Consider the following 23,392-nt stretch of genomic DNA (forward strand, 5'->3'; position numbering starts at 1 on the left):
CCTTGTTCACAATCTGCTGTTTAAATCCACACGTGCTGTCAAACAGTTGTGGTGGTTGATTTTGAAGACTTGATCGGTGCCGTGCAAACAACATTTATCGTCGTCATTATCAACTTGGCTTAAGGTGATGACAATTTCTCACATATTCACAGGTCCAATGTGGGATGTTGTCCTGTAGGAGGCAGTGTAGATTAGCTCACTCGAAGGCTCCACCTGTCTCCCAGCACCAATCACAGAATCCATCAATCACAAACTCTATAGGAACTCAGTGCAGTTGCAGCAAAACACAGGGAGTAATTGTATACGTATTTGTGTTTGTACTGAATGTGTGTTTGTTTGTGTGTGTTACACGCAAGCCTCCACAGAGCCATTAGGCTTCTGACTGGCACAGTGTGTGTGGGATGGATGCATTCTTCTAATCACCATGTTGCTTTATTTTAGCTCCCACAATGCTGCCAGCTATTCCATAACTTCCCAACCGCCGTACAGCAACCACTCTTAATGACATTTATTCATAGTAAGCAATGATAAATGAATCAAACAAATTATACCCTTTTCCTCCCTTTTCTCCCACTTCAAAGAGAGAAGGATGGGTGGGTGGGTGAGTGAGCGTTCTCGCTAGTTAGCTGTCTGTCTTCAGGTGAAAACACTGTAAAAGCTCTCTGTATGAATTATTTATGTAAAATGTTCAAATGAATCTTTGCGTTTGCAAAAAATAATGGATTTCTTTTGTGCTCTGCCGCTGAAAGAGCACTCAGAAAATGGGATGTGGTGTATGAAATTGTTGCTGTCATATTCAATGCAGCTGTTACGCTTATTGATTTCCCCCCAATGCTTATACACATGCTAGTCATTTTTATAATCCTCTGCAAAAGGAGAGTTTATTGCTCAAGCCCATTTAGATTCTTTGGGCTCGTACTTTGACTGTGAACAAATGCAATATTTGTTCGAGGCGATGTCTGTTTGAGTGGAGGAGATACATCTTCCCTCTATGATTCGTGTTTCCTTGAAAAAACAGTGTTGATCAGCCTTCTGTTTGTTTAAAGCAGTACAGGTAGAGATGATCGGCATTCACTGTGTGCATCTGTTGTGTAGGTTAATATTTGGGAACAGTGTAACAGAGAGTGTAACCGTGATCGGAGTAAGTGGAGAGGGGCTGCTGCGTGTTTGCACTGAGCTGCCCTCGGGGCACAGGTTCAAGACGGCAGCTCAGGATCAATCCCAGTCTGAGAGCTCAGCCCCCTAGCAAATAAAAAGTCTGGGGGAAGTAAGAAAGAGAGAGAGTCTTTTCGGGAAGAAAAATAAATGGTGTTGATTTAGTTTGTGGGCTGAGTACTCAAGCATAGACTGTGCGCATGTGTGTTTGTGTATGTACTGTATTTGTGTATCAGTTTGACAGTCTGCATTGATGAGTGTGTGTGTATGTGTTTTCAGGTCAAGAGTTCAGCTTCCCTCCTACAAAGATGCTGTCTGAACAATGTTTGCTTCTGCGCAACAGCAGACCGTCAATGTGACCATGAAATAGACAAAGAGGCCTGATTGAATGTCAGAACCTGACCTCACCTTTGGCACAAAAGCCAGAGTTGTTGAGTTACTCTTACAATAAAAGCTCGGAAAGTGACTGCTTTAATTGCTAGATGACAGAATGTAGACACGGGCAGGAACAAGCTTTGATATGCTGCGTCAAATACTTACGGACATTTTTGACTTATTGACACATCAGTCAGAAACTAAGAAATGTTTGTTTTTAGTTTCGAATCCTCTTTCTTGTTACCTGTGACATGTGAGGTCCACATTCACTGGGGAATTAGGTTTTATTTATCAACTGAAAAAATATATCTCCGTCTCTTTGGCTCCCTATATGCTTTCAGTAAGAGCCACTCAATAAATAACCCCCCACCCTTTCATGCTGGGAAGGCAGCCTATAATTGTGTGAGCTTGTATTAACAGTCTTGCCTATAACTTGAAGATCACTGCAGAGTGGTGCTGATTTTCAGTGGGATGAGCAGACACCAACCAATCGTTTCCAGTTTTTGACAAATGCTTCACATTCCTCTAGTTCATTTTGACGCAGTTCTCTTTACGGACATGCAGCTCAGTTAATCTCACATCCAAATTGCACCAGTGCATCCAAAATGCTTCAAAAGCATCCCAGAATCAACTCTGTCACTCATTATATAATGCCCACAGAAAATCTCAAACAACAGGAAGCATTACAATATGTATCACTATTGTCTTTGTAGAGGTATCTTTTGTTTATTTATGTAGATGCATAAACCAAGAGTTCATTAAAACAAAAAGTATGTCACTTCTTTATGTGTCACAGAAACAAATCAGACAAGCTGCAATATGCTTCAGTAGGCTTCATTATTTTTGTAAACTAAAGTAATTCCAGCAATGTAATACAAAACTATGCATATTCATAGTGAATGCACAGATGTTTATATATACTATGCTATAGCTACATCTATAGAAATATAACATTGCTAGTCTGTATTTTGCAAGTGCTCATCCACCTTACACCTTATGTCCTCTTTTGCAGTACACCTGGAAAGTAATCTTTTTGTAAGCCCGTCCAAAGGGACAGCTAATGATGTGACTGATCATAATCTTTCCAACTCCATTAGAAAAAGATTTCCTCTATGGAGCTGAAGAATGGAGAGTGGAAGGAAAAATGGCACTTTCCTGGGATGGACTGTAATCCACTCGTCCTATACAATTACAAAACATCTGTGATTCTGCCTCACTTTCCCCCTTTCTTCAGCTGGCAGTCTTTCATAAAGGTCACCAAGGAATGAGTTAAGGTGCCCAGGTTCCCAGTTACAAGTTTTTTAGTTATGAAGTTAAGTTGTGTTTTGAGCACAAACGTGTTGAAAGAGTGTTGAAAGATTTGGCGGTAGTTGAGTTTGATTGAGAAAACAGTTCATGAAAATTGAAAGATTTGGTCCTTTAATGCATGTGGTGTGAAAGCAATGAATGTGATCCACACTGGCTTCTGTTGTGCTGACTGTGAAGACTTTGAAGAAGAGTTTTGAAGAAGTGGACTTTGTATAGAGAAATGTGATTTAGCAAAAAGAAAAACTGTAACTGGGAGTAATTGAAATCAATGTTAATATCAGAAATATTAACATAATGGGTTTTTTGATAAAGTACATGATTAATTGGGGAAACAGAAAACATCAATTTCTAATTATCTACAATTATATGTGCTAACCACATTTAATGGTTCGAGACATCGTGTGTTTGGATACATTACTGTTGGTGAAGAAGTTTCCTTACATTTATTTTAATTTGGATGGCAATAAATCGAGAGCTGGGACTACTGTTATTAGTTATCTTCCTTTCTGAATGAAACAAATGTAAAGTGAGCCTTACCTGTTACTGCCAAGAAAGACACACTTTTCAGCTTGAAAGAACACGATCGGCTCTGTGGTTACAGTGTGATCCTGCCTAAGCAGTGCGTTCTATCCGGCAGACAAGCCGTATTTGTTGAACATGAAAGCAACTGTAGAAGAAGAATGTAAAATGTGTGTGTAAGAATTATGAGCCTGGGGACATGCAACTTTGTGCGTGTGCTTGCTGATGTATGTGTGGTTTTATAGTGTGAGTTTGAGCCTATATGTACAGGGGGAAATGCAAGTGAACTAAATGTCAAGGGCAAGTTGAAAAAGGGAAGGTTGTATCTGAAAGGTAATTTGGCTCTCCAGAGGTAAAAGCCTCAGCTGTAATGGCGCGCTCAGGTAAAAGCTTTACACGTATGGGGAACATGTGCAGCCGATAGATAAGAGAGAGACGGAGCGAGTTCCTATCCCTGTCTATGTGTATTTGTGTTCCTGCGTGTTTGTATGCTTCTGTGGGCGAGTTTGTGCACGAGTGTGTGTGTGTGTGTGTGCGCGTATTTGGCCCCTGCCATAACGTAGAAGCCAAAGGCCTGGAACAGCACCGTAATCTACTGTGATCCCCAGTGCCAAAAAGAGAGCGACAGAGAGAGAGAAGGGAGGAGAGAGCGAGGGGGAGAGAGGGAGAGAGGGAGAGAGCTCCACAGGGACTCAGCAATCAGGAGACATGGCAGCCTCTTGGCTCTCAGTTATAATGGATGAGTTGAGGTCTTCCTGCGTTCCCTGTGGGGCTTGGTTTGACTCTCCCATCTCTACCCTCTGCTGTGCTCTGCAGGCTTGCAGCCAAACATCATGGTACACAGATACATGCACACACACTCACCTCACATGTACTGTTCGCCTCCTAAACAGCCTTGTTTATTTCATTTCATTGATCGCCTATCTGCTTTATCTTGTCCCTTGATCTCCTGTTCAGCTCTGTGTCTCCTGTATGCTCCCGGTTGTTGTTTTGTCCTCTTTATGAATCCTGCCTGTCTGATTCTGCAGGCCTCCACCCTTCAGTGTTGGCCACCCCACCCCCTCCCTCTCCTGGCTCATGTATTTTATCTATTCCCCTTTGTCCTTTTACGGGGTCTGTCTGGGGGCAGAAGGAAAAGCCATTTTATAAAAATATCAATGCAAACCTGATTTCTGCACACCCTCCGCAACCACACCAGCCTCAGTCGGCAGAGGGGGCGCAGAGATGGGGGGGGGACAATCAATTAATCTGATCAAGCGCTTTAGGAAATGGAGAGCGTAAGCGCTCCTGGGGGACGGATATCCATCTCCTTGGGATGATTGAATTACGCACGGAGTGAGAGTTGGAGGGGAGGGAGGGCTGGAAAAATGAGGTGGTTAGGGTGACCGAGGATGAGGGAGCATGTGCTTGAGAAACGCAGTGGGAGTGTGTGCTTGATACGAGAACGAAAGATAGAGAGACGGAGAATGAAATGGAGCAAGAGCAAAAGAGTGTGGTGAAAGAGAGATGAGGTCATTGCAGAAACAGCAATGGAGAGGAGCCTTATTCCTCCCACCGTTTCCTCCATCTTACCATTTACATTTTTATGTGTCATACCTTATGGTTGATAACCTCTTCTTTTGACAGCTATATTACATGACATGGATACATAATTTCGCTTTGGAGTCAATTCACAGCCGCGAGCTGCTCTTGACAAATTTGTCATGTGTTTAACAGTAATTGTCTTACATGCATTTGGGCCAGCAGTATGGAGGACTTTATGGCAATGGCCTATAGACGGGCTATAATGGCTGCGTTTTCTCATATCTAAATTGAATTTGTTATAATATCAGAGTGTATGAATAACAAGGGCTTACTGTCACATTGTGCTAATATTATCTCCTCAAGTTCAGTACAGAAACTAGAAAGCTTAAAGTACCCTGTTTAAGAACAGATACTTCAGCCAGCCAAACGTACAGCAGCAGAGCACTTTCACAACAGTTGTTTTATATAAATGCCTTGGTAAGTGAGCTTTCCCATTGTTCCAAGTTGCACAATATGCAGCAACATATTACTTTGAAGTGCACTGCTGCATTTCGAATGCCTCACGTTTTGCAGAAATTGACCTTCTCTTCTGCTTCTGTTGAATGCATACCATACCTTCTCTTCTACTCTATGTGAATGATTTCTTATCTGCTGTGAGCACTAGAGCTTTGTCGGGGAACCTTTGAATAGACAGAATAAAATGGGGTTAACCATGCGTTTTCTCCAGCTCCCTGGCTGAAAGCTGGATACTCTGGGGGGATAGTTCTGTGTCATAAGGAAAAAGATGAAACACAATAAAAGGAGAGAATATGAACAAGCCCCCCTGGGCTTTCTCTGAGAGGAGAGAGAAGAGAGAAGGAGGGAGTTTAGATTAGAGAAGTGGAAAAAGCACCAGGCATTCACACTGAAAAAAGAGAGAGATGAGAAGGAGGAGTGGAGGAAGGAAGTGGAAAGAAAAGGAAAAAACAAAACAACACTGGCTAACCATCAAGGCCTGTATGGGCTGCCTCCCTGGAGGGAGGGAATAGTCCAATGACTGCTGGGAAGAAGCCCGATGAGCTGCGCCACTGCCATGCTGCTGGTGTGACTGCAGGAATGGAGGGACTGTTGGAACGAAGGCATCCAGCAGAGAGAGCTTGTCTGCGGATCTTGAACTGCTACACCGCCTGCCGCCCTCAGCCATTATTCATAGCAGACGAACGCCACATGAAGCTGATGATGGTTGTTTAGCCTGTGGGCCTTCCACTCGTGCTGTGGTATGAGACAATTGCAAAAAAATTGAATCTTCGAGAAAATGGAAGATCACTGGAGAAGCTTTTATTTTTGAAGATGACTTACAATGTGATATAAAACTGTGTACGTCTTTAGTCCTGTCCATGGGTATGGTGGGGCTCAGAGTTTCATCCTCATGAATTAAATTTGTTCCATGTTCAGCAATAGTGAGCTTTATCTGTGAAACTTACACACACCGATTTGACAGGTAACCGACCGCTTTCCTAAGATCGTCTCTTCTCGAACCAGCATGCCACAGCTTATATTGACACTTTAAGATATGGGTGCTATCTGTCATCATGAGGTCCTCCCCGCCTATCCCCCTGTTACTTCCACTCCTAGTCCCCAAGCTCACATCATCCCTCTGGACATCCGGTTAATCTCATCTCCACTCCTGCCCACCACGGCCTCCCGCACCTCCAACCCCAGCTGCAAGCACTCGCAGCTGGCTGCCCTGTGCAGATGGTGACTAAAACAAATGCACACTCGTAGGGAAACACAGGACTGCGACTCCTCGTAGGCAGATGGGAAAAGCCGCGGATAGCTCGGGGGGAAAGAAGGGGAGAGTGGAGTGATAGATGACATCACAGTGAAGGAGATTGTGGAAGGGGCAGGGTGGCTACCAAATTAGACAGAGACAGAGGACAAGACAGAGAGAGACATGGCTCGTCTGCCAAGGCTACAAATCATGTCCCCGAATGCAGCACCACTGCTGTCACCCCTCCCTCCCACAAAATAAGCCAGAGATCTATTGATTGGCACTCGTATTTGCTAGCGGGCTCCAGCTCAAAATGGAGCCTTTAATTAACTTAATGGACCGGCTGCAGCTGTGTGTGAGCCAGTGAGAGAGGAATAGAAATAGATAGATAGAGGGAGAGAGGAGTAAGAGCCAGCATAAAGAATAAGTGGGGTTAACTGCAGACCCCCACTATCAGTCAGGTTGACAGGACAGACACCAGGAGGGGGAAGGAGCTGAGACAGAGTTGGGTAGTGTCCTCCCAGTTCCTTAGCATCTCCTGTTCCCCGTGTCCTGTGCCCACCTTACATTCTGGTGCCCACTGGTATTTACCCTTTTCACAAATACCGCATCCATACATATAAGACACAGGTCTGTTCAACCAGCATATCCCCACACAGATAAACCACCAAGTTTTCCTGGTGTGTCTGTGTCGGTCTGAATGGAATATGTCTTCGAACCCCATCGGACCCTCCTCACGCCATGCTCTCGGTCAGCAGTCACCCCTAAAATGCTACTGTACGTCCCCGCCAGCCAGACCTCTGTTTCTGCACACTGCTGCCCGCTCTCCGCCACCCAACTCTCTCTCTCGCCTCTCCCCTATGCACCATTCTCATTCCTGTCCACTCATCCATTCTGTCAAAGGTTAATTGGTTTGGAAATGATTCGATTCATTCTGGACGTTAATGCTGTTATCATGCTTTTGTTGGAAAAAAAGAGAAAGAAAAACTACCCCCCACATGCACTTAAGCTTAATTTAAAATAAAGGAGAAAAGGAAAAAAATCCAATTTAATCTTTTTTTTTTCTTACTCCGGCCCAGGCTTGTCCCCACAAGTCTTTTCCTTTAAATTATGGGAGAATTTCATTACCTTGAAAGCTTTTCTGCCCCCTCCCTCTGCTCCCCTCCCTCTGTCTCCAATACTTTGAATGGATCAGGACTAATGTCTTTCTTGTAACCTCAAGGTCGGAATATTTGGATCCGTGGAAGCGCTCAAGGGTCCCTGTGATTAATGCACTGTACAAAGTACCTTGAAAAAAAACGCGGTGGCTGATGGCTGCACAGAGTGATCAGTTGTGCACCCACACACACACACACGTGCACACACATAAACAGATATGCAGACACACAACTACATCTGCTGGAGGTAGTTGTAGATAGAGGTGCCCCTGTCAGTGCCCTTGATGTGGATCATGGGATGCATTCATATTCAAATAGGGTTACCTTGAGGCCCTCTCTCAATTCCCCTCAACAGTGCCATACACTACTTCCTTCCCCAAGGAGCTTTATGCTTTTCTCTCCTCAGTATGTTACATCTTTACTTACACGGGCTTTGTTGGACACAACCAGGTTATCACTTCCCTCAGAGCTGCTTATAGGATGACGGATTTTCATTGGAGCACATCATCTTCTGAGGAATTCCTCTATGAAAAAGTCAAATTGCACCACAGTGCAACAATTTCAGTTCTATGTAAGTATGCCATGTCAGAAAATTAATTAGAATACCTATAAATATCAAACAGAGATAGTTTTTCCCACTTTGGTATCTACAATAAAACAGCCACTGCCTGATTACTACTGTGGTCTTGATGTTTTTTGCTGACACAGCTGCGATGTCTGATAAAAATGTGATTTTCTCTGTTTCTGTGGCCACCTTGCAGAGGTCCTTGTAGTGGCTGATGTGAATGCTGTCCACGCCCTATTGATCAGAGACACAGAGGTCTCTGTATTGAAGTTGTTTGCAGAGCTGCAGATGCTATCTGCGCTTTTGTTAATTATTTACATTCGGTTCCACAAATCTGATCAATAGCTAATTGAGCCACCGGGAGCTGTCTGAGAGAAAAACAAAAACTTTTCGTAACTAAGGGACAGAAATCTTCAGTGCTGCCAGTTTTATTTTCCCTCATACTCTCTCATAGAATAATATTATTTTGAAATGAATGATGGGTTTAAGGACAAAGGGAGAAAGCCAGGAAGATGCACTGAATGGCATCATGCTCTAGTCTAGTCTTCACCATGTTACAGCAGCAATAATTCTAAATGGCAAGATTTTAACGGAGTAGAACTCATGGCTATTCTCCTGATTGAAGTGCCATTTCAAGTGGCAGGTGGCTGACTAGAATACACTTCTAGTGTTTGTCTCTGGAGGGCTGTTGGGAAACAGAGGTCTCTGATGTCCCAGGGCTGTATTTATCAAAGGGTATAAAAGTCTAGGTACATGAGCTGCCCATATGCACAAGATAGTTGATATTAATGAAACATGCTCATGAACAACTGTTAGCTGTGAACTACATCTGCTTGTGCTTGAACAAGCTAATTTACAAAGACATATCTACAGTGTATTTTACATAGTTTCCTCCACTTGGAAATGGACTTGTGCTCCCTGAAGGCGGAGATGGCAGCAGCAAAAGAGTCAGAAAGGAAAAGAAATACAGTACTTTGGCATCCGCCTCGATCGAAAAAATTACATTTGAATACAGTTATATGTATTCAACCTAGGTGCAACAAAAGCTTGGCTTTTTGTGCAAATACAGAATCAGATTTCCATTTAGTTCTAAGAAAATCATCTAGGTTGTGGGGATGTAATTTGAAGATATTTCCAGTTCCCACTCCTAACCCTGTGTTTAGACTGCAAGTGCGTCAGATGCTTTTTACTTTAATGTCTCACAAGACAGACATGTTCTTTTTTTTTTTTCATCTATGCAGCTGTCTGCACGGTCCCGTGTCCGTCTCAGATGTGTCTCATTATAATGTCTTGTTTAGCAACCTGAGCAACTGTAATGCAGCCAATTTGTCCCTGGGGATCAAAGCTTCGAGTTTATTTTTTCGACAACACACGCAGAAACGAGAGGTCGATGCCCAATAAAAAGGCACTAAAGAAATATATCTATATACATTTTGAAACCTAGTTGGAGCAAAGAGCCAGAGAGCAGCACATTCTTCTCTGGGTTGTAATCCTACAGACTCTTAGCATCCATTGGCCCTATTGCCAATTATAGACGTAATCTGTACTCATCATTTTCTTTGTTACATGCAGGAGCCTGTACGTCTGTCCTGTTGATTCTTTGTGATTGCTCTCATCTTATCTCCTCCCTATTTCTTTTCTTCTATTCTATTTTAGTATCTTTCAGTAATCTTGCCTTAGCATGTAATACCTGATCATATTTTGATTGCATACCTTTTATCTTTGGGGAAATTTGCACCAAAGGAACTCATTTCCCTCAAGCTACTGGACGCGAGGAACACAAATAAAATATGGTCACAGGATTCACTTGCATTAAGCCAAAGACTGTGCTTAGGCCAATTGTTGTACAGTTTTTTATAGACAGTTTAAACCTGGAGATAAAAGTGAGTCTTATTTAAGAATAAACTGACCAATTACATAATGTTTTTGCAGTATTTCAAATACAAAAATACAAACTCATAAAAAAAAAATTCTGCCCACAGAATACAAATGGCGAAATACTCAAATATAAATTAAATTTTAAATACATTTAATAGAAATACTGAAATACTGTTGTGAACACTATTTCACCTGTAAGACGAACTGCAGATTTAAAGAAAAAATAGCTCGTCCTTAAAAATAAAATCCACAATTTGCAGCACACTAAGAGAGACGTGACAGAAGCGGTGCAGAGTACTTCATCCATAAATGACAAAATAGCTGCAATTATTGGTGAGCCATCCCTGAAACACATCATCCTCGATGGTGACACCGAGAGAGCAACTCTGTCAACCACAGACGAGACGCGACTAAAGAAGTGATCAAATTATGACACCAAACATAACAGTTCATCACGAGTGCAGAACGAATAAAAGTTAATGTCGTCAACAGATCGTCAAAATGATCGCCTGCAAATTATGTTGGCTTAGAAAAGGGAAGTGCATACACTACTATACACAAGAAACAAAATGTTGTAAAGTAAGGAGAGGGTCTGCTGGCCTGAAGGATGTACATTTAAATGACCTGAATTACACCTAAAAAAAAAAGAAAAGAATTCTACAGTCGTTAAAATTAAATAAACAAAAATGTGTTTTTTTCAGAACAAGAAATGTCTGTTATCAGTAAATAAAACTCAGCTGAAAATGCTGGATTATCCCATGTCCAATCTGCACCGAATCAACACTCTGTCAATCAATCTGTCAGTTATGCTGACGTGACATGACAATACTGTTAAATATAAATATATAAATCTGATATTGTGTAGAAAAGAGTGCATACCAACTGTTGGTCCACACAAGTCTTAAAGCCTCCAGCGGGATGATGAAGCAGACCCTGGTCGATTTGAGTTTGTATGTATGTGTGTAAATGTGTGCCTGTGTGTCCGTCTGAGTGATTGAGTGACAGGAACTGATTAAGGTGTGCAGAAGCAGCCCCGTTTTAGTAATCTGTGCTGCTACACCTCAGGGGACAAACTGTATGCGCCTGGATCTCGCTGTTACTGCTGCGGGGCCCATAATGCATTATGAGACGAAATTCATCTCATTGTTTCTATTTCCATTTACCAGTTTGAGCTGCGTGTTTGCCGTTTTTAACTGACAAACGTGTCGATGACTAATCTGCTTGGGTGTTCGACCACCACACCTTGCATTGGTTTTGGCGTTTCCTTATCTTGCTTCTGTTTCCAGCCTGTCACTGATAAGAGAGAAGGAAGGGAGGGAGGTGTATGTGTGGAGCTGGGGAAATAAGAAAATGGGAAAGAAAAAGACAATGGTTGTAAAAAAAAAAACGTTATAAAGTGAGTTTTAGAGCAGAAGAAAGAGAGAGAGAGAGAGACAGAAATAGAGGAAGAAATAGGGCATGATTAAAGAGAGAGGTCTCTCTGGTGACACTCTTACCCCTTTTCTCTGTTTTGTGCTAGGTAGTTTGTTGAACACGCTATGCTGTCATTGCCTTATTTCGGGGGAGCAGATAAACAGCATCTCGGTTTTGTCGTCATCTACTTGGGCCACAGGCTTGTTTAAAGTCTTGAGAGAAAATACAATGCATTGGGAGAATCCATCTATTCTCCAGCATCTCCAACAGAAAAGTCACTTTCATTTTGATTGGTGTGTGTGTGTGTGTGTGTGTGGTGGGTGTGTGTGTGTGTGGGGTTGTAACTAAAAGTGCGGGCCCACACCTGCACAAGGCACCAATCTATTTCTCAGCATAAGGAGGAAGGTTCTGTAATTTGTGTTCAGATGGATGAGCCAATAGAAAAGAGGCGAGCAGCGTGATGCCAGCCGTGACTCCAACTTCAATCTGAGTCTGACCTGACCCAGCAGTATTGCTAAATCTGACTTGTTACATGACTGGTGCTCTGGCTCACCTCGCCTTGCTGAGACAACCTCTGGCCGCAATCTGGGTGTCTTTGTCAGCTCAGAGCGGCCCAGCCCCCAGAATCGCTGAGGTGGTGGAATTTCCTCTCCTCCCTCACTCAATCTCTACCCCCTCCCTTCTTCCTTCCCAGCATCCACAGATCAGCATTTTTTTTTCTTTGCTGTCCCCCATTCACACTCCCGTGGACCGGAAGCTTTCTCGATACCAGGGGACTGTAGTTTAGAGATGGAAAACCCCCTAGATCTCTTTCTTACTGGCAATTAGCAACACACACACACCTCACTATATCCCACTCAGTGACCTGAAACATAGAAACTGAAGGAGGGAAAAAAAGGAATGAAAGAAAAGTATGACAAGAAAGAGGAGGGGAATGATGAGAAAGTAGAGAGAATCAAACATACACACACAAGAGCTTGATTAAGTGGTCTTTTAAATGCGCGAGTGGGTAGCAATTCAGCAGCTCTTTAGTCTCGGGAGGACCTGTCTCAATTACCCTAATGAGTCAGAGTGACTCCGGCTTCCTAGGAAGGCTATGGGAGACAGGGAGCCCATACAGGAGAGGCTAGAGTAGTGTGGGCCTTAATGTGTGTGCATTTGTGTGTGTGTGTGTGTGTGTGAGAGACATGCAGGATGTGGATGCCCTGTGAAGTTAAATGGAGCATGCCGGGTTCCCAATGAGCCAGTGTTAGCTGGCGGTCTGACACACAGTGACCTCCCACTGTGCACATCACTTTCTCATCTGGGCTGTCAGGGAATGGCAGTTAACCCCCGTGTGCCCTGAACCTTGGCCTTCACTAAACCAATACATATCTTCAATAAAGGCCTCGCGAGGAGATTGCTCATGTCACAATATGTATGTCTACCTCTATTCTTACCCTGCCTCCTAAGGACAGGATTAAATCATTTTGTGTTTGTGACCAGGTAAGTGTTGTTTTGCTACAAGTCAAAAATTGTGCGAGTTTGGCTGTTGGAAATGTCATAATTTTTCCTGGTACACTACAGTTGGCTTTCTGCTTCCTGCCACAAGGTAATGGAACCAGCCTCTGTGCTGTATATTAACCTTTCCCTCAACAAACGCACAAGCATGTCACAAACTACACTGTTGTGGAAGCTATCAGCACAGTGTCATCATCACCATTACCCTCGTGTATCCGGCATTCCCCTTCACATGACATTCCATTAGCAATTCAACACACAGCAACTCAACACCCTGTGGCCTCTCAGGAATACATGTCAGTGTGAGAGCATCAGCCTTTACAATTACTGTGTGTTATTCAAACAACCCTTCTCCATATTTACCAGTACACCATATGAAGAACCCCAAAAAAACACATTCTAGTTATCTTATCTCGTCGCCTTTAGTATCTGATTCAAAGTAAAATACAGTGTTTTCTTGAATTGATGGAGAGTGTATATTTGACATGAAATGGCATTGGTTTAATTGACTGATTTCTTTAGAATGCTGTACGAGTCAGCTAGTGTTTTTGTCTTTGTAAGCATAAGGGCCAAGGGAGGTCAATGTTGGTCTAGACAAAAAAGTAATTCCTGAACAATTACATAACTGTGCTCCTTTCTCAAAGCTGGTCTATCTGGTGTTCAGTCTTTTTTGTTTGAGACAAGAGTCCTTCCCTATTACCACATTTAAGTCCATGACAAAGTACCACAGACACAACACAAAGGGCTTCATTTAATATACTGTGGGTATTCATGGCCTCTAGAGGGTTAATGTTTGGAGGTCTCTAAAAAATCTAAACTTGCATAAAACATACTTTATGTAATTGTCTGACAAGCCAATGGCACCTTGCTTGAACAAAAATTGCACAAAATTTACATAATGGAATAAAATGATTTGTTATGTTCATATTTCTTTCTTCTTTCTTACTAGCCTCTAAGAATAGCTAAATTGTTTTAAGTAAATAGTTATTTCTACCCAACTTTAAACGTCTTGTTTTTTCTCAACCTTTGTTTTTATCCCTGTATTTTGTGCTACTGAACAATGTGTTATTGTGGGGCCAAAGCCCTCACTGATAGCCATGTCACCTTTCACTTTCAATTGCTGCAAAACAACTGAAATCATTTGTCATTCTTTCTGGGCCACTGAGTGAAATATGACTCATAGGCCTCAGAAATGTTGAAATTGAAAAAGTACATTGGCACACAGTGCCTTCGTCTCAAATCTCCTCCCTCTCCTGCTTCTTTCCTCTACACTTTCAGTCATACAGAAGAAATGGCTTCCATTTAGACACTCCTAACGGTCTCTCTTAATGGCACTTTGTGATAGAAGTTATTTATGGCAGGATTAATGTTAATCTGTCAGTCTGGGGGGAAAAAAATCTGCCCATGAAATGGCCATTCCAAAAGGCTGTACCCTGTTGCTGACTACCAGAATACTCCTCCTATAAAGGAAATAAAGAAAAAAGTTGAACACCAGTGCCAGGGATGATTTAGTTCATTGCCATTAAGTTGGGGTTTGAATTGCAATACAGCTGGCAGAGCTTGGCTTTAGGTGTCAATGGCCAAGAGTGCCGCGTCTCCCTTGTCAGCCCTGACGGAAGACCAACGACCAGCCAGGCTGCCATTTGTCTTCCTGAGTGAGTTTTCTAATAACCGTAATGGCTGTGGCAATAAATTACCACCAGCCTGTCACAGAGAACATAGTGCAGCATTTAAATCTAACAAAGAGCCCCCATTCCCCCTCCCTGTTTTACCCCGAATTTATTCCTAAAACTCAGTAACTCCCTCATTCCCTTAAGGAGCACTTTAAGCTAATAGTGAATAGCCAAACCCCGTTGCAGAGCTCAAGTATATCACGTCCTAACTGGACAGAAAATCCTTGTCTCTCCTATTTCCCCAACACTAGAATAAAATATTTAGCACTTTCATGGCAGGTTTTCTTCAATGTAAAGTATATACTATATTACCAGCTAATCATTTGAATTATGCAGCAATGTCCTAACTGTACTGGTCACCTGTCTGCTGCACTCCCTCTTTGGTGAAATAACAAATTAAGGCTGATAGATTGGAATGAGATGTCATCTTACCCTTGACCCCATCATCATGTGCCCTCATACTAGCTAGTGTTTTTCCATCTCCCTTCCATTGAGTTGACTGCAGTCCCTATGTGAGATGAACACGCTCAGTAATTGGAGCAGTGGGAGGCGATTTGTTCCTGTCCTTTCCTTCAGTAGCAGCCGTTTGCCGGTGGGCAGCCCATGGAGCCATGCCATCCTGCCATTTGTCAGACAGGGTGCAATTTCCCGGTCATCTGTTTCCATCCATAACTGAAGGTGAGGAAGAAAATGGTGAATGATGGAGACTTTAATATGGCTCCTCATACTGTAGGAGCTTACTCCTAGTAGCGACAAGCCAGACTCATACACTCTCACCCTTGTGGCAAATGCCGCAGTACAGTGCTCATAGTCTTCAAGCGCTCACTATTTAGAACTGACGCATTTCTCAGTAATGTGGCGCTCTGCTGGTTTTGTTAGCAGACCCGTGGTCTACAGATGGATGGAGAGTGCTGTGCCTCTGGGAGGGCGTGTCATGTTGAAATGAAAGCTGTCTAACACAAAATATTTGCCCCTTAGCAACAGGCGAGAGATTCCAGTCATTTTTGCCTTAACCTCTTGTTACTATAGCTCCCTGAGGCAACATGTATGTTTAAGCTTCTATTTCCACATGTTCCTGTGACGACCTGAAAAACTGGCACAGTAAGACATTGTCCAAGGGTTAGATCACAGAATGAACTTTGAAATAGGCCTGTTTTGGTTTTGTTCACTTCACAATGTTCAGAGCTTATTTTAACAGTGGTTTAAAACAAAAGTAATCTGCCTCCCTAGCAATCAAGGCTCTTCTTAGCGAGGCGCCATAAAACAAAGGAACCCCGCAGTGTGCAGCTGTGCAGCTTGATAAGCTCGCAAACTCTGCCTCCCAAACTTGGCCGATCACACACTTCCATCTATCCATTTACCAAAACCAATTATTTTTTCAATCCAAAGGTGCACCTGATACCTTCCCCATCAGACTGATGCAGCAGGGACAGAGCCGTTCTGAAGAAGAGCAATGGGTGTTATGGGCAGTGCTCCTCTGAATGTGGGGAAAGAAGAGCTGTGTTATTTGTAATCACAAATTGATGTCCTTTGTAGCCATGGGTTGGTGTGATCTGTGTGTTGGGAGAGGCAGGCATCATGTGAGGCAAGGCAGCTGCTCTGCCTTTCTTCCCTCCCTGCAGTAAAGGGTTTCCTTTCAAAGGAGCCAAATGTATCTCCTTTCAGCTAGGCAAAATGGAGTCACTGTAGTTCATGTGAGTCCTCAGATAAGACTGGACAGGTGTTAGGATGTCAGTTGAGCTTTCACACAAATATCTTTTATTCTCCTTTTGTCTGGGATAAGGAACCATGTAAAATAATGTTTTTGTGAGTTTTCCCCTCTTGACTCAATTCAGGAGCTACCCTTCTTTTAATTAGTTTCATCGTTTATTCTCTTTAGCACACATGGCTTTCAGTGAGTAGATTGGTTCTACTTGTGTCTGTCTTAAGGCATTTCTTGAAACTGTTTTTTCATTATAATTGAAAGCATGATTTATAGGACTGAGCATAGCTGCCTCAGTAAAAACAATTACAGATAAATGAAACACGCTATTTTAGATGTTAATCAATTTTAATTACCACCATCAAGAGAATTGGACTGTCATTGTTGATTTTTTCCCCCTTGTTCTGTTCTGTTTGTCTGTTGCCAGGAAATATTAAAATATTATGAAGTGGAAGTGGAACTTTGTTGGAAAGTTGCTGAAGGGGCAAGGAAGAACAGTTTGTCATTTCACACTTGTGACTATCAACTACCTGCTTGCTTTCAAGAAAGTTGCGACAGAGGTAGAAGGGCATCGGCTGAATGACCACTGAACGAGGATAGTGCTCAAATGGCTTTATGGTGTTGCAGTAGTTGGCTATAAATGCTTAAAAGTGTCTGGAACCTGAACTCATAACTCACCTTTTAGGTACAGTCATAAAGATGTGTTCAACCCCTGACATGGAAGCAATACGTGATATTCTGCTTAGAGAGTCACAGCACTGATGGAGGTGTGTGTTCCACTGAGCCCCACTAAGAAACACGGTAGAAGCCGCCGCAGTCGTGTTTGCACAGCTGCTGAACCTCATATTAGAGTACACTGCCAGTAAGGGTGAGGGACTGTTAGAGAGTGCATCTGTATAAGGGCCAGGGTCTGAAAGGAAAGGCAGTCCCTGCTACTACCGAAGCTATAACGATGCACTGTGTGCGACCCCCAGACAAGATTGATCAATAAGTCACTGCAATGAAGTGGCACATCGATTACACCAATGACAGGGCATTTACAGGTTTAATCTGTATAATGAGTGTAACCTTTTTCTTTCAGCCACCTGCTTTCTGCTTGGCATGGACCTGTCCAAGGCCAGCAGGGACCAGAGAGGGGGTGGGAGCAAGATAAGATGAATGCCTTGTGTGCATGTATGTCGTGCTGGTGGTGGTAGGGAGGTTGGGGGGGGGGGTATAAGATGGTGCAGAAAACATAAGGAGGGGAGAAAAGACAGGAAGTGGAGAGAGGAAAAAGGGGCGGCTTATGTGACACCCGGGCCTGTGTTGGTGTCACAGCTGTAGGTAAGATAGTGGTGCAGGGGGCGGATCATCATCATCACACATTCGTATGCAGTGTAGAGAGGCCACCAATGATTAATGTGTGTCATGGGTAACTCGAGGCTCTGCAGTCTCTTTAGCATTTACAGTGTGTCCTCCTCCTCTTGCCTACACAAGCCTTCCCAAGCCCGAACAGCTTCTTCTGCTCTTTCCTGATGTCCTGTTGTAGTAGAAACAGCTTCCCCTCTCGAACCACGGTGATAGATGTTTATCACATTAACTAGTGCGCACAAGACTTGTAAAATAGCTGAAATACTCTTCTTTCAGTTATTTCGCACTTAACTATCTCGCCCGTCATTATTTTTTACTTTCTCTTTTGCAACTTGTCTCAAATGTCAGTAAATATAAATTACATAAATGGCAATTAACCTACACGCTTATCAGTGAAACACAGACTCAGTGTGGGGCTGAATGCATTGTTTTAGCAGCAGCTTGTTCACTTGTGGAATGTGTCTGCGTTAAGCCGTCTTTACACTGCTGACTTGGGTAAAACTTCCATAGTAGAGTAAAGTCAATTTTCACAAGCTTTCACACTTTTCTTGTAACTGGTAACTTTATTATTTATCATCTTTACTCTGTGGTCTCTCTGTATTTTTCCTTTATTCCTGAATAAATGAAAGCCTGATTATAACCCAGCTAGCTTTCATTGTTTGTTTGTTTGGGTTTTATATGACCAACGGTAGTTTCTAATTTAACCACAGAGAATGTTACAGTAGAAAAAAACTCCCTCAGAAAAGTGAAGAAGCACACTGTGGGAAGCACTCCCCTCTAGTCTCTACTCAGCACTCACTGTTTCTAAATGTGTGAAATAATACAATGCGATGAATGTAAGGTATTTTAAAATATGTATAATACGTTGTCCACAGTGACTGACTGACTGACTATTTTTAGGCCGTTTGGAATTGAATGAATTAAACTAGCCCAACAAAATTAAGTATCTTAAATTTTGGCCCATCCATATAGATAAAACAAAAGTATCATAAAGGGCATATGAATTATTAAAACTGAAATCACGCTGGAATGATGCTTTAAACAATTAGGCCTCTACAAGACTGTCTGTGGAAGTCACAACATCCCTGTGGATGGCTGCAAAAACTGTCTCTCGGGCACAAAGTGCTCTGAGCGTGTTGTCAAGGGAATATTACTGCAGTGTTATGATGTGTTTTTATTCTGTCAGCCTCATCCCCAAGGGCAGGAGCTCCACTCACAACTGTGCTGCCTGCTGGTTCACTTCGCCAGAAATGCTTCGACATATACAGCACATGTACAGTGCATTGACATCACAGACGCAAACAAGCACAGACCCAGACTTGCATATACACACACACACACCATCACCTTCAGAAAGTTGACTGCTTGTAGCCGGAGCCAAGTTAAATGCTGCTTCGCCAGTCCATCTCTTTGTCCCCTCCCTCCTCTGCTCTCCTCCCCTCTCCTCATCTCTTTGACTCCCAAGGACAAGGAGACCCACTGTACAATGGGACACCATTTATCACCGCAGGAACAATTACTGGAGACATTTCATTGTCAGAAAATTTCAAGCCAATTCTTCCCCGCATCTCTCTCTCTCTTTATCTTCTGCCTCCCGCTCTCCCCCCTCTGTCTTTCTTTCGTGCCATGCTGCCATCCCCTCCTTTTTCTCCCTTCCTCTCCCTTCCTCTACTCTGCCTCTTTGCATGGCTCCCAATGAGCTCTATTGCAGGTCAGACTCCCATTAGCCCAAACCCATCACTATAGATTGCAGCACAGAAGCAGTGGGGCACTGTATTCTATCTCATCTAAAGGCCCTGACAGACTTTCCTCCCTCTGTTTCTAACAATGGGTTCCTCTTTTTCCCAAGGAAACGCATGGAAAATTGCCTCTGATACTGTATCTCCAGCCCTGTGCTTTAATGAAGCCTTTTCAACATGGCGCGGTTTGAAGGGGAAGGAAGAGACTCAGTTGTCCAATCTCTGTTTGATCACACATGCAGGCCCAGCTTCAGCAAAGCAGAGCAGAGCAGAGCAGGGAGGGATTTAAATGCCAAATGCCTATCTGATATGTAATGTGTTGCTTTTTGCCCCCTCAGTTTTGGTTTTGCTTTTTCAAATATGTGACTACATGTCTGCACAACAGCATTTCTGAAAGTGGAGTAAAGAAAATGTTATACACTATCTGTAGTCTTTGCTCCCTTCACCCACAACCAGTCTGAAAGTCTGCAGTCATCTCTGGACCGACTGGACAAAGCACAAGCTCCTGTATTTAAGTGGCTCTCTCTGTCCTTTTCTTTTTCATTGCATGTCACTTGACTTGTCATTTGTTTCTGAGCAATATTTGCTTTTGACGCAGCAGTGGAATGCTTATTAGCAGATAAGCCATTTCAATCAAGTGTGAAGCAGCACCTCAGGTCGCCTGCATGGCATTCTTGACATCCATCAGTGCAGAATGGAAATGGGCTCTTGGTGTCAAATGCGCTCTGATTTATCCGCAAGTGCTGATATGATCACTATTAGATCGTTTTTAATGACTAATGACATTTGAAAAGCTTTTGTGTCGAGGCTGAGACATAGAGGGCAAATTACCTCTCCCCAGTGCAGTGCTGTGCTCTCCCTGTGGTGATAGCAGCAGGTCTCTGTCAGTTATGGAATCATGTACATGAGTGTATGTGTGTCCATTTGCGTCATCAGAGCAAACTTGTAGGAAAGACCCCAAGGCAGGGCCTGAGGGATGATTAGATTTTATCTGGTGGCGTTGTGTGTATTACCTACATATTATAGCATTTTGAGCCAGATCCGCATCGCAGTTGTTATTGGCATGTTCATGAAATTCTTATTAAAATAAAGGTGCCATATTTAAGATTCTGAAGCATTTTATGTATGATTGTTCTGATCACTTTTTATTGCCAGTGTATGAATCTGCCAGGTAATGTCATTCAGCATTGCTGGGTTGCAGCTGGCTAACTTTAGCTTGCTTCCTCGCTCATGTTATCGCTAGCAAAATACTATCAAAGTGGAAATGTTAATTGGCTAATGTTAGTCTGCAAAATGACTTCGCCAGCTAATATGGTCCATGACACTAACTTATATATTACGACAAACGGTGTTGATTTTTGCCAGCAATAAATGATCTAACAGTAGAAAGCAAATGATTTGAAGGAATCACAGGGGAAAAAGAAAAGGTAAGGTGATGTTGAGACGGAGTGGATGTGTGAATCAGCTGATAGAGAGTGAGAGAAATATTATGCAAATGCAGCCATGGGCTGTCTGTTGGTTTTTGGAGAGGGTCACTTAGCTCTAGGAGCCACAGCTGGTTTCAGCAGCAGCCAGACACCCTGGGGAGCTCTCAGACATTCCTACGGGTCTGTCTCTGTAATATCTCTGTACTGACATGGGTTAAAAAGGGCCAGAGAGAAAGAGGGAGTTATAGATCTGGCATGCCTGTGTAAGTGAGTGTAGATAGAACTGACCGTCTGTCCGGTTTGTACACTAAATACTGAGAGGAAAAGGACAGAAAATAGAATTGAGTACAGGCTCTTACATTCAACGCTGCCTGTTCTACTTTCAGCATACAACCCATAGTACTTTAAGTCACGTGGAAATTTCCAGTACAATTCAGTGAAACTACCTTAACCTTTAGGCAGATTTAATACTGAAGTTGCCAGACAGTGGAGACTTAGGGTTGTGTTGCAGTACTGTCTTTCTCATAGCTCTTTTAATTTCCATCTCAGCAACTGAATCCAAGAATAGACACAAACCACAGACAATCCATACAGAGTTTAATATCACTGAGAGGGCTAGAACAATGATTTAGAACCACTAAATAGATGCTCCACATAATCAACTTTGCATATTTGATGTGAGGCGCTCTCCAGAGTGGGCTGGCTTTCAAATGTAAATTTTGCCTGCAAACTTAAATCATTTAGTGCATTTTACTTGAAGCGTATCTTTGACAACAATAAATCACAAGGTTGCTGCATCCATTAGCAAATTGGCTCTGCAGTAGATGGAAGAATAAAGGGAGAGAGAGGCTGAGCAAGAGTGTGCGGCAGCAGTCTTTTATAATCAACAGTAACAGTTTCAGAGCTATAGCAGCCAGACACTGCGGCACACGGACACCCATAAACCTCTGGTCGCATACATCACAACAATAGCCCCATTGATTGGCTGGCCAAGACAGTGGGTGGGAGGCGCTGGCTCTAAGTGATGCATGCCACAATCAGCTTTGAAGGGCCTCTGTTCTTTCTGTGGCCCTGTCGCCCTCATAGCCCTCTCTGTGTGTCCGTGAGATGCCCGCGACGGATCTTTCAGTGTGCGTCCTTCATGCCTCACAGTTTGCAGCAAGCACACCCTTTCTGTCTTCCTCGGCTCTCCATCTCATCCCCATTCTGTCAGTCTCTTTCACACACACTCACTCACTCACTCACTTTTCAGGACAGCTCACAACATGCACATTTTAGTCATAAAGATCAATGAATGTCTGAAAACAGATATATTTAATTTACAGTTCCTGCATATGAAACAGAAAAAGCAACAAATCCTCACAATTGAGATGCTCAGACCAATTAAATCAATCTACTAAATGACTAAATAACTAATCAAATTGTTACAGGACAGAAATTATAATGTATTTGTACATTTTATAGGACAAATTATTTAAATTCTATTTACAATTGGGCCGTTTTAGTTAACTGATGAGTGAGTTTAGCTGACAAACACTCCCTATTTGCATTTAACCTCCACCACTACATATATGTTGTTGTGTTGTATGTGAGTAGGAAAATATATGCACTATAAACTGATCTCAACCTGGGGTCTGGGGCCTCCCCCGGGGGGAATTTCACTATTATGTCATTGACTAGAAGAGAGAATGTGTAAGACTGACTGTTCATCTCTTCAGTGTTAATCTACAGTACAGACATTATGTAATAGCTGTCATCAGACGGGGGTGTGCATCAATCTGAGGGGGACGGTAAAAAGCTTGAGAACATCAGAGTGTCGACAGCATATAGCACATTCAAAATCATCATGATTTTGTGACATGAAATGGCCAAAAGTCAGTGGACACCTGACCTTCACACCTATATGAGCTTGGACATCCCGTTCTGAACCATGAGATTAATATGGAGTTAGACCCCCCCCCACCCCAACAGCTGCCACTCTGCTGGGGAGTCTTTCCATAAGAGTGGAGTCTTTAGACAACAACAGCACGGCCTGTATCCTGTAGCATGAAGAAGATACTTAAGAATTAAGAGGCCAAAACCTCAAAAGCAGCCTCTCATAGCACTTATTATGGCGATTTCATGGCTACGTGCTGGATTTTATGTTAATGTTAGCCATGAATGTGGTAAAACAGCAGAATTCAGTAATCATCTATCATCTATAATGCGCTCATTCCCCAAAACGTACAAACATTCCCTTGTTTTAGTGATAAAATGTTTGTTTTAGATGATCCTCCTCTTCTTTATATCTCTACAACCAAACACACACACACACACACACACACACACAGAAACACACACAGACACACACACACACA

General features: G+C 42.8%; 1 protein-coding gene across 1 annotated transcript in view; it reads left to right on the plus strand.

Moving 5' to 3' along the window:
- Positions 1-23,392, plus strand: part of pacrg (PARK2 co-regulated) — a 112,114-nt gene that overhangs the window by 19,977 nt on the left and 68,745 nt on the right. The window lies entirely within an intron of this gene.

This window comes from Morone saxatilis, unplaced genomic scaffold (genome assembly GCF_004916995.1).
Source record: "Morone saxatilis isolate NCDOM2014 unplaced genomic scaffold, NCSU_SB_2.0 Contig3, whole genome shotgun sequence".
In the NCBI taxonomy this organism is placed as follows: Eukaryota; Metazoa; Chordata; class Actinopteri; family Moronidae; genus Morone; species Morone saxatilis.